General features: G+C 43.7%; 1 protein-coding gene across 2 annotated transcripts in view; it reads right to left on the bottom strand.

Annotated features, from left to right (window-relative positions):
- Positions 1-13,673, bottom strand: part of map3k22 (mitogen-activated protein kinase kinase kinase 22) — a 168,469-nt gene extending 154,796 nt beyond the window's left edge. For both annotated transcript variants that reach the window (XM_070876618.1, XM_070876628.1), the window contains exon 1: positions 13,236-13,673. The gene's annotated coding sequence lies outside the window, so the exon portion shown is untranslated. The remainder of the gene's footprint in view (positions 1-13,235) is intronic.
- Between the last annotated feature and the right edge of the window lie 321 nt (positions 13,674-13,994).

The following is a 13,994-nucleotide window of genomic DNA, read 5'->3' as shown; positions in this document are numbered from 1 at the left end:
TCTATTTAAAGAGTAGAGAAAGGAATGTCATATGAATGCATTAAATGCTTGTGCACCACTACTGCAGTCACGTCTAGACTTAAATTTTCTTGCAATAGTCAAGAAAATACATGGATACATATAGTCTGGTGGCGTACCACTTCAGGGAGCAGTGCGAGCTGGTGCAGGAGGGTGACGGTAGGGAAGAGGGCGACTGGATTGGACGACACCATAACCCAGGTCGGTGATTGGACCATGGTCAGGTACACCAGGCGCAGCGAGGGTACGGCGAGGTCGAGGTGAAGGAGCGGCAAGTGATCGTGGAGCGATGTGATCGGGGCCCAAGAGAGGCGAGGGCCCTGGTGCAGCATGGGCCAGCCCACACTGCGATATGTGTGCACACTACAGCAAGTCATCCTCGATACGAGGGACCGCCTATGATGATGATGATGATGATGATGCAGTCATCAGATTTACACTATCATTATCTCGCTCAACTTCTCTATTTCTTGGAATTCACCCACTATCCACAGTCAAAAAAGATTAGAAGTGGGCCACATGTTGTTAAGACAATGACAGCACACTTATTCCTAAGGGCTCTTTGTGCACTCAGTTCTGACTCATACATTTTCTTTTGTTCAGCTGCTGTAACTTTAAAACTTGCATATCTCTGAACATCAGGCAGATTCTTTAAAATTTAAAAACAACAAATGAGCTCCTCTAGGCTCCCCTAATGTTTTATCAAAGGTGATCCAGTGAACAACTGAGCCATGCAGGCCAGGAAGATCTCGTAGTCAATTTCTAGTCAGTTCGGAGTAAACTGAACTCTGGGACAGTGATAGAGATGACACAATTATCTCAAGTTTTCCGAGAACATGGTGGGGAAATCATCCCAGGACACTCTCTCCTAATTGTTATTGAGCAACCCCTGGGAGAAGTGTGTGTATGGACAAGGGCGTGATCAAGATCAGCTGTGATGCCTCTGAATGTCAAAACACCTTAGACACCTCATTGTTAAGGCTCCTACGTGAATGATGGCCACTTTGGTGATGTACAAGATGGAAAATGGCATATGTGGAACTGTACTGACATATTTAGGAAAAGAGAGAGGAGAGAAAACAGGCAGGAAAGTAAAATGAAGTGCTCAAAACACATCCATTTTTCTCCTCCTTCTCCATCCCCAGCCATGCTAAGCCATGCTCCACTTGCCCAAAAGGCAGGCAGGTCATACCACTACAACATGCATCATAGGGGTTAGAGTCAAATTGTTTCAATTGATGATCTTATGGCATTGGCTTTTGACACTGCATTGATGCAAAAACTTAATGAGCAGTTTTAAGGTGCATCAAATTCCGACTCAAAAACATAGATACATAGAAAATAGGTGCAGGTGCAGGCCATTCGGCCCTTCGAGCCTGCACCACCATTCAATATGATCATGGCTGATCATGCAACTTCAGTACCCCACTCCCGCCTTCTCTCCATACCCCTGATCCCTTTATCCGTAAGGGCCACATCTAACTCCCTCTTGAATATATCCAACAAACTGGACTCAACAACTTTCTGTGGTGGAGAATTCCACAGGTTCACCACTCTCTGGGTGAAAACGTTTCTCCTCATCTCGGTCCTATATGGCTTACCACTTATCCTTAGGCTGTGACCCCTGGTTCTGGACTTCCCCAACACCCGAAACATTCTTCCTGTATCTAATCTGTTCAATCCCTTCATAATTTTATATGTTTCTATGAGATCCCCTCTCATTCTTCTAAATTCCAGAGAGTATAAGCCTAGCCGATCCAGTCTTTCTTCATATCTGTCAGTCCTGCCATCCCGGGAATTAGTCTGGTGAACCTTCGCTGCACTCCCTCAATAACAAGCACGTCCTTCCTCCGATTAGGAGACCAAAACTGCACACAATACTCAAGGTGTGGTCTCACCAAGACCCTGTACAAGTGCAGTAAGGCCTCCCTGCTCCTATACTCAAATCCTCTCGCTATGAAGGCCAATATGCCATTTTCTTTCTTTACTGCCTGCTGTACCTGCATACCAACTTTCAATGACTGATGTACCATGACACCCAGGTCTCGTTGCACCTCCCCCTTTCCTAATCTGTCACCATTCAGATAATAATCTGCCTTCCTGATTTTGCCACCAAAGTGGATAACCTCACATTTATCCATATTATACTGCATCTGCCATGCATTTGCCCATTATCCTAACCTGTCCAAGTCACCCTGCAGCCTCTTAGCATCCTCCTCACAGCTTAGTGTCATCTGCAAACTTGGAGATATTATATTCAATTCCTTCGTCTAAATCATTAATGTATATTGTAAATAGCTGGGGTCCCAGCACTGAACCTTGCGGCATGCTGCAGAACAGTCTGCATCATTTACAATATAACTCAAGCAGTCTAACTTTTTAAACTTCATCATTAAACTTTGATGGGTAAGCAAACATTGGCACCCATATTTCCTACATTACAATAGTGACCACACTTCAAATGTACTTCACTGGCAGTGAAACTTTGGGAAGTCCTAAGGTTATGAGAGGCACAATATGAATGTAAGTCTTTCTTTCATTCTTTAATGTGGCAATGTCCCACATTTAGACTCTGCTGGGTTAGGTGGCCTCTGCTATGGTTGACTTTTAACAGTTGTGACTATTGGTGAAATGTGAACATCGGCTCAAATGAAGTGTCTTCCCTGTAGTCGAATAGCCTGCTGGTACTCACTGTTCAGGCTCGCACTCCAAGAATGGGCACTTATCATAGAATCTTACAGCACATAATTAGTCCAATTTGCCCATTGTGCTTGTGCCAGATCTTTGAAAGAGCCATTCAGTTGGTTCCGCTCCCCTGCTCTTTCCCCAGAGCTCTGAAAACGTTTCCTTTACAAGTATATATCCAATTCCCTTTTGAAAGTTATTACTGAATTTGCTTCCTCTGCTCCTCTAATTCTGCCCTCTTGAGCATCCCTGATTATAATCACTCAACCATTGGTGGCCGTGCCTTCTGTTGCCTGGGCCCCAAGCTTTGGAACTCCCTGCCTAAACCTCTCCGCCTCTCTTTCCTCCTTCAAGACACTCCTTAAAACCTGCCTTTTTGACCAAGCTTTTGTTCACCTGCGCTAATTTCTACTTATGCGGCTCGGTGTCAAATGTTTTTATCCCATAATACTCCTGTGAAGCGCTTTGGGACGTTTCATTACGTTAAAAGCACTATATAAATACAAGTTGTTGTTGTTGCTTCCACCATCCTTTCAAGCAATACATTCCAGATCATAACCACTCGCTACATTAAAAAAATTCTCATCTCCCTTCTGGTTCTTTTGACAATTATCTTAAATCTATATCCTCTGGTTACTGACCCTCCTGTCAGTGGAAACTTTTTCTCCCTGTCTACTATATCAAAACCCCATATCATTTTGAATACCTCTATTAAATCTCCCCACAACAGTCTCTGCTCTCAGCTTTTCTTATCTCTCCACACTACTAAAGTCCCTCATCCCTGGCACTGTTCTAATAAATCTCCTGTGCACCCTCTCCAAGACTTTGACAGCCTTAAAATGTGGTGCCCAGAATTAAGCACAATACTCCAACTGAGGCCTAACCAGAGATTTATAAAGCTTTGCCATAACTTTGTACACTGCTCTATTTATAAGCCAGGATCCCACATGCCTTTTTAACAGCCTTATGAACGTCCACCTGTTCTGCACCCCCTTTAAAATGGTACACAGTTGCGGTGCTTTGAATAGAGGAACAGAATTGCAGGGAAATATTGGGCGGATTTTAACTCCCTCCACCTGGCAGAAACTGGGAGGAATGAGAGTTCAAATTGAGTGGCTCTATTTGCCATTCCATTTCCACCACGCAGCAGGTTTAACCTGGTGGTTTTTGCGGACAGCTGAGGCGCCCGCCAGATTAATAAATGCTAATCGGGGTCCTAATGGCGTATGGAGTGGGTCGCCCTCCGTGGGAAACCCACTCAGGAAAACCTGTCAGGGAAGAAGCAGATGTCCCCCAAAAAAAACTTATCTTTGTAGGGCCAGGAGGAGCAAGAGTGCTCCCTCGGGTCCCATAAGGAAAGTCTGTGCTTCTGCTGCCCCTTCTTCCCATCCGCGAGACCCTGCTAAACCCCTCCCACCGCACCTCCCAGCCACCTTAACTTCACCTGCTAACATCCAGCTAACTACCTCTTTACATCCATTTCAGCAGGATGTAAAAGAGGTAATGGCAGTTAATATCGCTCAGGAGTTAAAATCATCCCCTTTAGCAAGGAGCGTTCAGCCTTCCAAAGCCCATAACTTTCCACATGCCTTCTACATTGCGCACTGTCTCAGGTCTTCCACGACCTCATCTGTCCTCAAGGAAATCGATTTCCACAGAGGTTTCAAGGAGAAAACAAATTGAAATGTCTCCCTAACTTCTTTTACCCAATAAAACAATTTAAGGAAACCAGGCTATTATTTTGACACGAGACTGCACTATTCTGCACTTACAATCTGTGGGTGGATGTATATCAGTTAACAGGCACATTATATATTACAAAGAAAATAGCTGTCAGCCTATTAGGAGGTACCTGTATCATTAAATCTCGGTTGTGTGTTAACATCCATAAATCACTTCAGGATCACTCTGTGGTTTGTAGCATGAGCAACTCTGCTCATATGGATCAGAGTCCTAGGTCTGACTGCCTATCCAACTTGTAATTTGAGCCTAAAATTTGCCAGGAACTGCTGGGTGTCATTTTGACTTCCAATTGTTATTTCTATTAGAAACATAGAAACATAGAAAATAGGTGCAGGAGTAGGCCATTCGGCCCTTCTAGCCTGCACCGCCATTCAATGAGTTCATGGCTGAACATGCAACTTCAGTACCCCATTCCTGCTTTCTCACCATACCCCTTGATTCCCCTAGCAGTAAGGACTTCATCTAGCTCCTTTTTGAATATATTTAGTGAATTGGCCTCAACAACTTTCTGTGGTAGAGAATTCCACAGGTTCACCACTCTCTGGGTGAAGAAATTCCTCCTCATCTCGGTCCTAAATGGCTTCCCCCTTATCCTTAGACTGTGTCCCCTGGTTCTGGACTTCCCCAACATTGGGAACATTCTTCCTGCATCTAACCTGTCCAACCCCGTCAGAATTTTAAACGTTTCTATGAGGTCCCCTCTCATTCTTCTGAACTCCAGTGAATACAAGCCCAGTTGATCCAGTCTTTCTTGATAGGTCAGTCCCGCCATCCCGGGAATCAGTCTGGTGAACCTTCGCTGCACTCCCTCAATAGCAAGACTGTCCTTCCTCAGGTTAGGAGACCAAAACTGTACACAATACTCCAGGTGTGGCCTCACCAAGGCCCTGTACAATTGTAGCAACACCTCCCTGCCCCTGTACTCAAATCCCCTCGCTATGAAGGCCAACATGCCATTTGCTTTCTTAACCGCCTGCTGTACCTGCATGCCAACCTTCAATGACTGATGTACCATGACACCCAGGTCTCTTTGCACCTGCCCTTTTCCTAATCTGTCACCATTCAGATAATAGTCTGTCTCTCTGTTTTTACCACCAAAGTGGATAACCTCACATTTATCCACATTATACTTCATCTGCCATGCATTTGCCCACTCACCTAACCTATCCAAGTCGCTCTGCAGCCTCATAGAATCCTCCTTGCAGCTCACACTGCCACCCAACTTAGTATCATCCGCAAATTTGGAGATAGTACATTTAATCCCCTCGTCTAAATCATTAATGTACAGTGTAAACAGCTGGGGCCCCAGCACAGAACCTTGCGGTACCCCACTAGTCACTGCCTGCCATTCTGAAAAGTCCCCATTTACTCCTACTCTTTGCTTCCTGTCTGACAACCAGTTCTCAATCCATGTCAGCACACTACCCCCAATCCCATGTGCTTTAACTTTGCACATTAATCTCTTGTGTGGGACCTTGTCGAAAGCCTTCTGAAAGTCCAAATATACCACATCAACTGGTTCTCCCTTGTCCACTCTACTGGAAACATCCTCAAAAAATTCCAGAAGATTTGTCAAGCATGATTTCCCTTTCACAAATCCATGCTGACTTGGACCTATCATATTACCTCTTTCCAAATGCACTGCTATGACATCCTTAATAATTGATTCCATCATTTTACCCACTACCGATGTCAGGCTGACCGGTCTGTAATTCCCTGTTTTCTCTCTCCCTCCTTTTTTAAAAAGTGAGGTTACATTGGCTACCCTCCACTCCATAGGAACTGATCCAGAGTCAATGGAATGTTGGAAAATGACTGTCAATACATCCACTATTTCCAAGGCCAGCTCCTTAAGTACTCTGGGATGCAGTCCATCAGGCCCTGGGGATTTATCGGCCTTCAATCCCATCAATTTCCCCAACACAATTTCCCGACTAATAAGGATTTCCCTCAGTTCCTCCTCCTTACTCGACCCTCCGACCCCTTTTATATCCGGAAGGTTGTTTGTGTCCTCCTCAGTGAATACCGAACCAAAGTACTTGTTCAATTGGTCCGCCATTTCTTTGTTCCCCGTTATGACTTCCCCTGATTCTGACTGCAGGGGACCTACGTTTGTCTTTACTAACCTTTTTCTCTTTACATATCTATAGAAACTTTTGCAATCCGTCTTAATGTTCCCTGCAAGCTTCTTCTCATACTTCATTTTCCCTGCCCTAATCAAACCCTTTGTCCTCCTCTGCTGAGTTCTAAATTTCTCCCAGTCCCCGGGTTCTCTGCTATTTCTGGCCAATTTGTATGCCACTTCCTTGGCTTTAATACTATCCCTGATTTCCCTTGATAGCCACGGTTGAGCCACCTTCCCTTTTTTATTTTTACGACAGACAGGAATGTACAATTGTTGTAGTTCATCCATGCGGTCTCTAAATGTCTGCCATTGCCCATCCACAGTCAACCCCTTCAGTATCATTCGCCAATCTATCCTAGCCAATTCACGCCTCATACCTTCAAAGTTAGCCTTCTTGAAGTTCTGGACCATGGTCTCTGAATTAACTGTTTCATTCTCCATCCTAATGCAGAATTCCACCATATTATGGTCACTCTTCCCCAAGGGGCCTCGCACAACGAGATTGCTAATTAATCCTCTCTCATTACACAACACCCAGTCTAAGATGGCCTCCCCCCATCTAAATATGAGTAAACATATATTAATAAAGTATAAAATGCCCAGGAAAAGTCCAGCTATTAGTCAGTCGTTAAAACCATCAAGGAGCTGAGTCATACAGACCAAAAGATCATCCCAATTTCAGTTCTCAGCCTGCATGGCCTTGTTATGTTTCAAGGCAGGGTGGCAGTATGGGCTGCTACAATTTATCTCAGTTCTCCTTACTAAGGAGACAAAAAATACTGCCAGTGTCCTGGCTCCCAATCACAATATATTGATTCCTGCTGGAAAGTGCACACCTCTGGATATCAGACGAGCTCAGGGTCAGGCTCAGCTGTGATGCCTTCTGTGGTCCAATAGCCACTTTTTAGGTATAACTTGAAAAGCCACGTGACCAAGATACCAGTGGGTGACCCATTGTCCCAGCATGAGGCAATGCCTTATGGAGTGGAGAGGATAGGTAGAAGTGAGAGATTGCAATGTTCAGACCATTATTTTCTCTCCAAAGTTCTTGAACATGTCGTCGCCTTCCAAATCAATGCCCACCTTTTCCAAAACTGCTTGTTTGAATCCTTCCAATCAGGCTTCCCCGCCACAGCACGGAAACTGTTCTTACCAAGGTCATACCCGACATCCTAATTGACTGCAACAAAGGTAATCTATCCCTTCTCGTCTTTCTGGACCTGCCTGCAGCCTTTGACACAGTTGATCACAAAATTCTACTCCAACGCCTCTCCACCGTCGTCCAGGTGGATGGGACTGTACTCGTCTGCTTTAATTCCTTACTTTACAACCATAACCATAAAATCACCTGCAATGGCTTCTCTTGATCCAACACTGCCACCTCTGGTGTCCCCCAAGGATCAATACTTGACCCCATCCCATTTCTCATCTAGATGTTGCCCCTCGGTGACATCATCCAACAATACAATGTGAGTTTTCACATGTATGATGATTATACCCAGCTCCGCCTCTCTCAAACCCTTCACTGTCTCTATACTATCAGACTGCTTGATCGACATCCAGCACTGGATGAGCAGAAATTTCCTCCAATTAAATATCGGGAAGACTGAAGCCAATGTCTTCAGTTCACGCCACAAACTCTTTCTGATTCAATCTCTCTCCCCAACAACTGTCTAAGGCTGACCAAGTCACAACCTTGGTGTCATATTTGATCATGAATTCAGCTTCCTACCTCATATCCATTCTATCACTAAGACTGCCCATTTCCACCTTCATAATAATCTCCCATCTTACCTCATCTTATCTGCTGCTGAAACCCTCATTCATGCCTTTATCACCTCTGGACTTGAGTAATCCAATGCACTCCTGGCCAGCCTCCCTCGTTCTACCATCCAAAACCCTGCCACCTGTATGCGAACTCACACCAAGTCCCTCCTACCCATCTCCCATGTGCTTGCTGACCAACATTGGCTCCAAGCTAAGCAACGCCTCAATTTTAAATTTCTCATCCTTCTCATTAAATCCCTCCATGGCCTCGCCCCTCCTTATCTCTGTAATCTCCTCCGGCCATATAATCCCCCTGGACCTCCTTGCTCTGCCTATTCTGGTCTTTTGAACATCCCCAATTTGAAATGCTCCACTATTGGCGGTTTTGCCTTCAGCTGTCTAGGTCCTAAGCTATGGAATTCCCTCCCTACATCTCTCTGCCTCTCCACTTCCCTTTCCTCCTTTAAGATACTCCTTAAAATCTACCTCTTCGACCAAACATTTGGTCATCTTCTCGAACAGTTCTTCTTATGGCTCGGTGTCAAATTTTGCTTTGTTTTTGATAACATCTCTGCGCAGCACCTTGGGACGTTTTATTGTGTTAAAGGTGATATATAAATATAATTTGTTGCTGTTGTTGTATTTAAGTGACTACATTGCTGTTTGCAGATCCTTCAGAAAAGGGGCCAACTCATACACAAGGAGCCAATGTCATGGAAGAAAACATGGGGAAAAATGGTACTTGAAGTCTGTGGTTGGGAAAATGTTGGAGTCCATTATTAAAGAGGCAGTAGCAGGACATTTGGATCAGCAAAATTCGGTCAGGCAGAGTCAGCATGAATTTATGAAGGAGAAGTCATGTTTGACAAATTTGCTGGAGTTCTTTGAGGATGTAACGAACAGGGTGGATAAAGGGGAACCAGTGGATATGGTGTGTTTGGACTTCCAGAAGGCATTTGACAAGGTGCCACATAAAAGGTTACTGCACAAGATAAAAGTTCACGGGGTTGGGGGCAATATATTAGCATGGATAGAGGACTGGCTAACTAACAGAGAACAGAGAGCTGGGATAAATGGTTCATTCTCTGGTTGGCAACCAGTAGCTAGTGGGGATCAGTGCTGGGACCCCAACTATTAACAATCTATATTAATGACTGAGTAACGTAGGTAAGTTTGCTGATGATACAAAGATGGGAGGAAAAGCAATGTGTGAGGAGGACACAAAAAATCTGTAAAAGGACATAGACAGGCTAAGTGAGTGGGCAAAAATTTGGCAGATGGAGTATAATGTTGGAAAGTGTGAGGTCATGCACTTTGGCAGAAAAAAATCAAAGAGCAAGTTATTATTTAAATGGAGAAAGAATGCAAAGTGCCACAGTACAGCGGGACCTGGGGGTACTTGTACATGAAACACAAAAGGATAGTATGCAGGTACAGCAAATGATCAGGAAGGACAATGGTATCTTGGCCTTTATTGCAAAGGGGATGGAGTATAAAAGCAGGGAAGTCTTGCTACAGCTATATAAAGTATTGGTGAGGCCACACCTGGAATACTGCATGCAGTTTTGGTTTCCATATTTACAAAAGGATATACTTGCTTTGGAGGCAGTTCAGAAAAGGTTCACTAGGTTGATTCCGGGGATGACGGGGTTGACTTATGAGGAAAGATTGAGTAGGTTGGGCCTCTACTCATTGGAGTTCAGAAGAATGAGAGGTGACCTTATCGAAACGTGTAAAATTATGAGGGGGCTTGACAAGGTGGATGCAGAGAGGATGTTTCCACTGATGGGGAGACTAGAACTAGAGGACAATCTTAGAATAAGAGGCCGCCCATTTAAAACAGAGATGAGGAGGAATTTCTTCTCTCAGAGGGTTGTAAATCTGTGGAATTTGCTGCCTCGGAGAGCTGTGGAATATGGGACAATGAATAAATTTAAGACAGAAATAGACAGGTTCTTGAGCGATAAGGAGATAAGGGGTTATGGGGAGCGGACGGGGAAGTGGAGCTGAATCCATGATCAGATCAGCCATGATCTTACTGAATGGCGGAGCAGGCTCGAGGGGCCGTATGGCCTACTCTTGTTCCTATTTCTTATGTTCTTATGTTCTTGTTCATTTCTTCCAGACACAGAAGACTCTATTGAAATCAACGGAACTGAAAATGAGCACTGTCTAACGTGCGTCTAATCCAAAATTCCCCCAAAATTAAGCATAGAAAATCTGCTTTAGTTTGATCTCTACCCTACTCATTTAAGCTTAGAAATTATGTTGGGCAATAACAACAAAATAACATACAAACACACATCAAGTTCATCTATTTGCAATTGAATGGTGATGTTACCCCCTCAATTCTAAATGCATTAACACACATGAAAACAAAGCAACAGCTTGAAATTATATAGCATTTTAAGGTTGCAAAAGGTCCCATGTCTTGAGATTTTTAAAAAAGGACACTGAGCCAAAGAAGAAGACATTAGGAGTGACTAAAAGCTTGGTCAAAGAGGTGTGTTTTAAGGAAGTGGACAGGTAGAGGGATTTAACAAGGGGATTCCCTTGTGGGGGTTTTAGGTTTTAAAAAAAAAATAATTGAAGCACAGAGACCAGAAAACATCTTCACCATCAGAATTAGTACAAAAAGAAAATTTAAAGTAAAACATAGTAACATAACAACATTTGGAACACGAATAGGACATTCAGCCCCTGGTGCCTGCTCTGCCATTCAATTAGATCACGGTTGATTTACACCTCAGCTCCATTTTCCTACCTTTGTTTCATGTCCCTCGATACCCTTACCTAACTAAAAACTATCCACCACAGTCTTGAAAACTTCAATTGTCCCAGCATCCACTGCCATTTAGGGGGAAGGGGGCAAATTTCTGCTGTGGCTCAATTGGTAGAACCCAAGCCTCTGAATCAGAAAGTTGTGGGTTCAAGTCCCACTCCAAAGGCTTAAGCACAAAATCTAGGCTGACACTCCACTGCAGTGCTGAGGGAGTGCTGCACTGTTGGAGGTGCCATCTTTCAGATGAGATTTTAAACTGTTCTGCTCTCTTAGGTGGATGCAAAAGATCCCTTGGCACTATTTCAGAGAAGAGCTGGAGAGATATCCCCAGTGGCCTGGCCAATATTTATCCCTCAACTGATGTCACTGAAATAGATTATCTGGTCATTATCACATTGCTGTTTGTGGGAGCTTGCTGTGCACAAATTGGCAGCTACATTTCCTACATTATAACAGTGACTACTCTTCAAAATGTACTTCATTAGCTTTAAAGCGCTTTGGGACGTCCGATAGTTGTAAAAGGTGCTATATAAATGCAAGTCTTTTCTTTTTTACTACCCAGCACTAAAATCAGGACAAACTAATCAACTAAACTCTGGCGATCTTTTTAAAAATATATATATTGAGAAATCTAAGTTAAATGCTGGTGGGAACATAAGTTTGAAGGTACAGTTTAGCAACATGCTGCCACCAGAATTGAGCAGAACACCACCCGGTGAGGAGAGGTTGAGCAGCAACAAACCTGCTACCTGCACTCAAGAGCTGCCAACTACACCACAAGCGCAGTCTGTACACGTCGTGGCCCCAAGTTTGTCATTGTCACCTAATTTTATACTCAGCACATAATGGTTGAGTTCAGTCATTCAAATTGAATATGGCATTGAGCGGATAAGTAATGGTATTATTAAGTGAAGTGATGGTTGGTACTATGACTATAACTAAGAACAATAGGGTATAACTTGTGTTTGTTACACCCAAATGAACTCACTAAAGGAATATATTTTAAGCAAGGTTCTAAGAGCTGTTAAACACCAAATGGGGTTTAGGCTTTTATAAAAACGTGTCAAGCAGGCCCGATTCAGCATGTGCAAAATTGATACAAGGTCACTCCACATCCACAAAGAAAAAATGGGGCCACGCACACTTGTCCACAAAACTTTCAAAGTTTCACTATACAACTGCTTGATTGTTTTTTGTGTTATTCTCCCCTAAAGGCAACATGGAACCAGCATAATTGTCCTGCTCGGTCAGAAAATAAAATGCACTAGAGGAATGGACACTATGAGCTGCAATATGCAATAAATACGCCGCAATGTGCCATAAAGATTAGAAAAATATTTTGTTATTGCACAATCATTACTCCAAGTTATTGATGTAAATACTGGAGGGAGGAGACAAGGATGTGCCCCTCAACTTTTTATACAAGGGGTTATATGTCCCCCTCTCCAAATCCAAAAAATCTATGTACAAATGTATAACCAGTTCTTTCCTTACGTCTGTACAACCGCGGGGCACATATCCTCGCCCCAGCACAAACATTTTGCCACTAGGGATGTCCTCTGTCCAAATCCCAGAATTTCACCGCCTCTCCCCTCCCAACAACTACCCTAAAATATTCATACTTGGCTGCGCCTCTGCTGAAAACACGAAGTTACAGGAAAATAAAGGTAACATTTCATTTTTTTTTAAAATAAATACAAACACACATTAGCTACATACTATGCACACAGTGAGGCCTCTATTAGAACATCAACATTCTGGGAACAGGCTGCAAATTTAAATTAGCCTCTTGAACACGCACACACACAATTTCCTTTTGAAGAAATGCCTTAAAATGCAAGTGCAACTTTCTTAAGTTTTTGTTACAAAGTAGCCGAACGTGACAGAAAATATTGCAGCAATGCAAGTCGATGCTTACTTCCTGGACAAGTTGGAAAGATTGCAAAACAGAAACAGCTCGACACTTTGACAACATGTTGTAGCTATATATAAAATAAAAAAAATTGAAACAGCCGCTCGTCTCACTTGCACCTCAAAATGTTTCCAAATTTGAAGAATGTTTATACACCACCCAGAAAAGTTGTTGAAAGTATCTAAAGAAAAAACTTATTTTACCTCAAGTCTGCAGCTCAATTTGATCGTCGTGTTTTCTGCTGTGGGTATTTTTCTCGCCCTCTCTCTCTCTCTCACTTGCTCACGTCCGGAGTGCCTTCCTCTTTATTGGGACTTGTTTTTTTGTGTTGTTGAGATTACAGGAACCAGCTCCCCGAGCTCTGGTGACATGAAGTGAGGGGGTGGGGGATCCTCTCCTGCTCTAGGGGTACAGCTGAGGGAAGCCTGAGCTCAAAGGGGACAGGTGCCACTCTCTGCCAAAGAAAAGAAGGGGGGTGAAGCAAAAGCCTTCTCTGGTTTTTTTTAAAACTCTTTTTTTCCTCCTTTGCAAATAAATCAATGGCAATCTCCACTCCAAGCTTGCTCCTTTACTTTCTGCAGTCTCCAAACTTGTTTAGCCTCCGCCGCCAGCTTTCACTCGCTCTTCTGTTTTTCCGTGTGAAAGTTCAGCATGCTTGCGTCAATGTAACATGAGCACCAAGAAACCATGACGTGGCGCGCACCGCCTCATCCTTCTGCACTTGGCATTGCATGCACACACGCACACCGTGTGGTACTCTACAAGATGCAACAGAAAGTCTCAGCGGCCCTGGATTCCCCACCCCGTGCCCTGCATTGGCGACCACTCGTTTTATTATCTCTGATTAAAGGAGAGCCAGAGCTGTCAGGTTACAATATTTAAATGAGATTTATGCCCTCATAGGCAGTCCCTCGGAATCGAGGAAGACTTGCTTCCACTCCTAAAGTGAGTACTTTGGTGGC

The sequence above is a fragment of the Pristiophorus japonicus genome, chromosome 1 (assembly GCF_044704955.1).
Source record: "Pristiophorus japonicus isolate sPriJap1 chromosome 1, sPriJap1.hap1, whole genome shotgun sequence".
Taxonomy (NCBI): Eukaryota; Metazoa; Chordata; class Chondrichthyes; family Pristiophoridae; genus Pristiophorus; species Pristiophorus japonicus.
The sequence above is the reverse complement of the archived record's forward strand: the minus strand, read 5'-3'. Positions and strand labels throughout refer to the sequence as shown.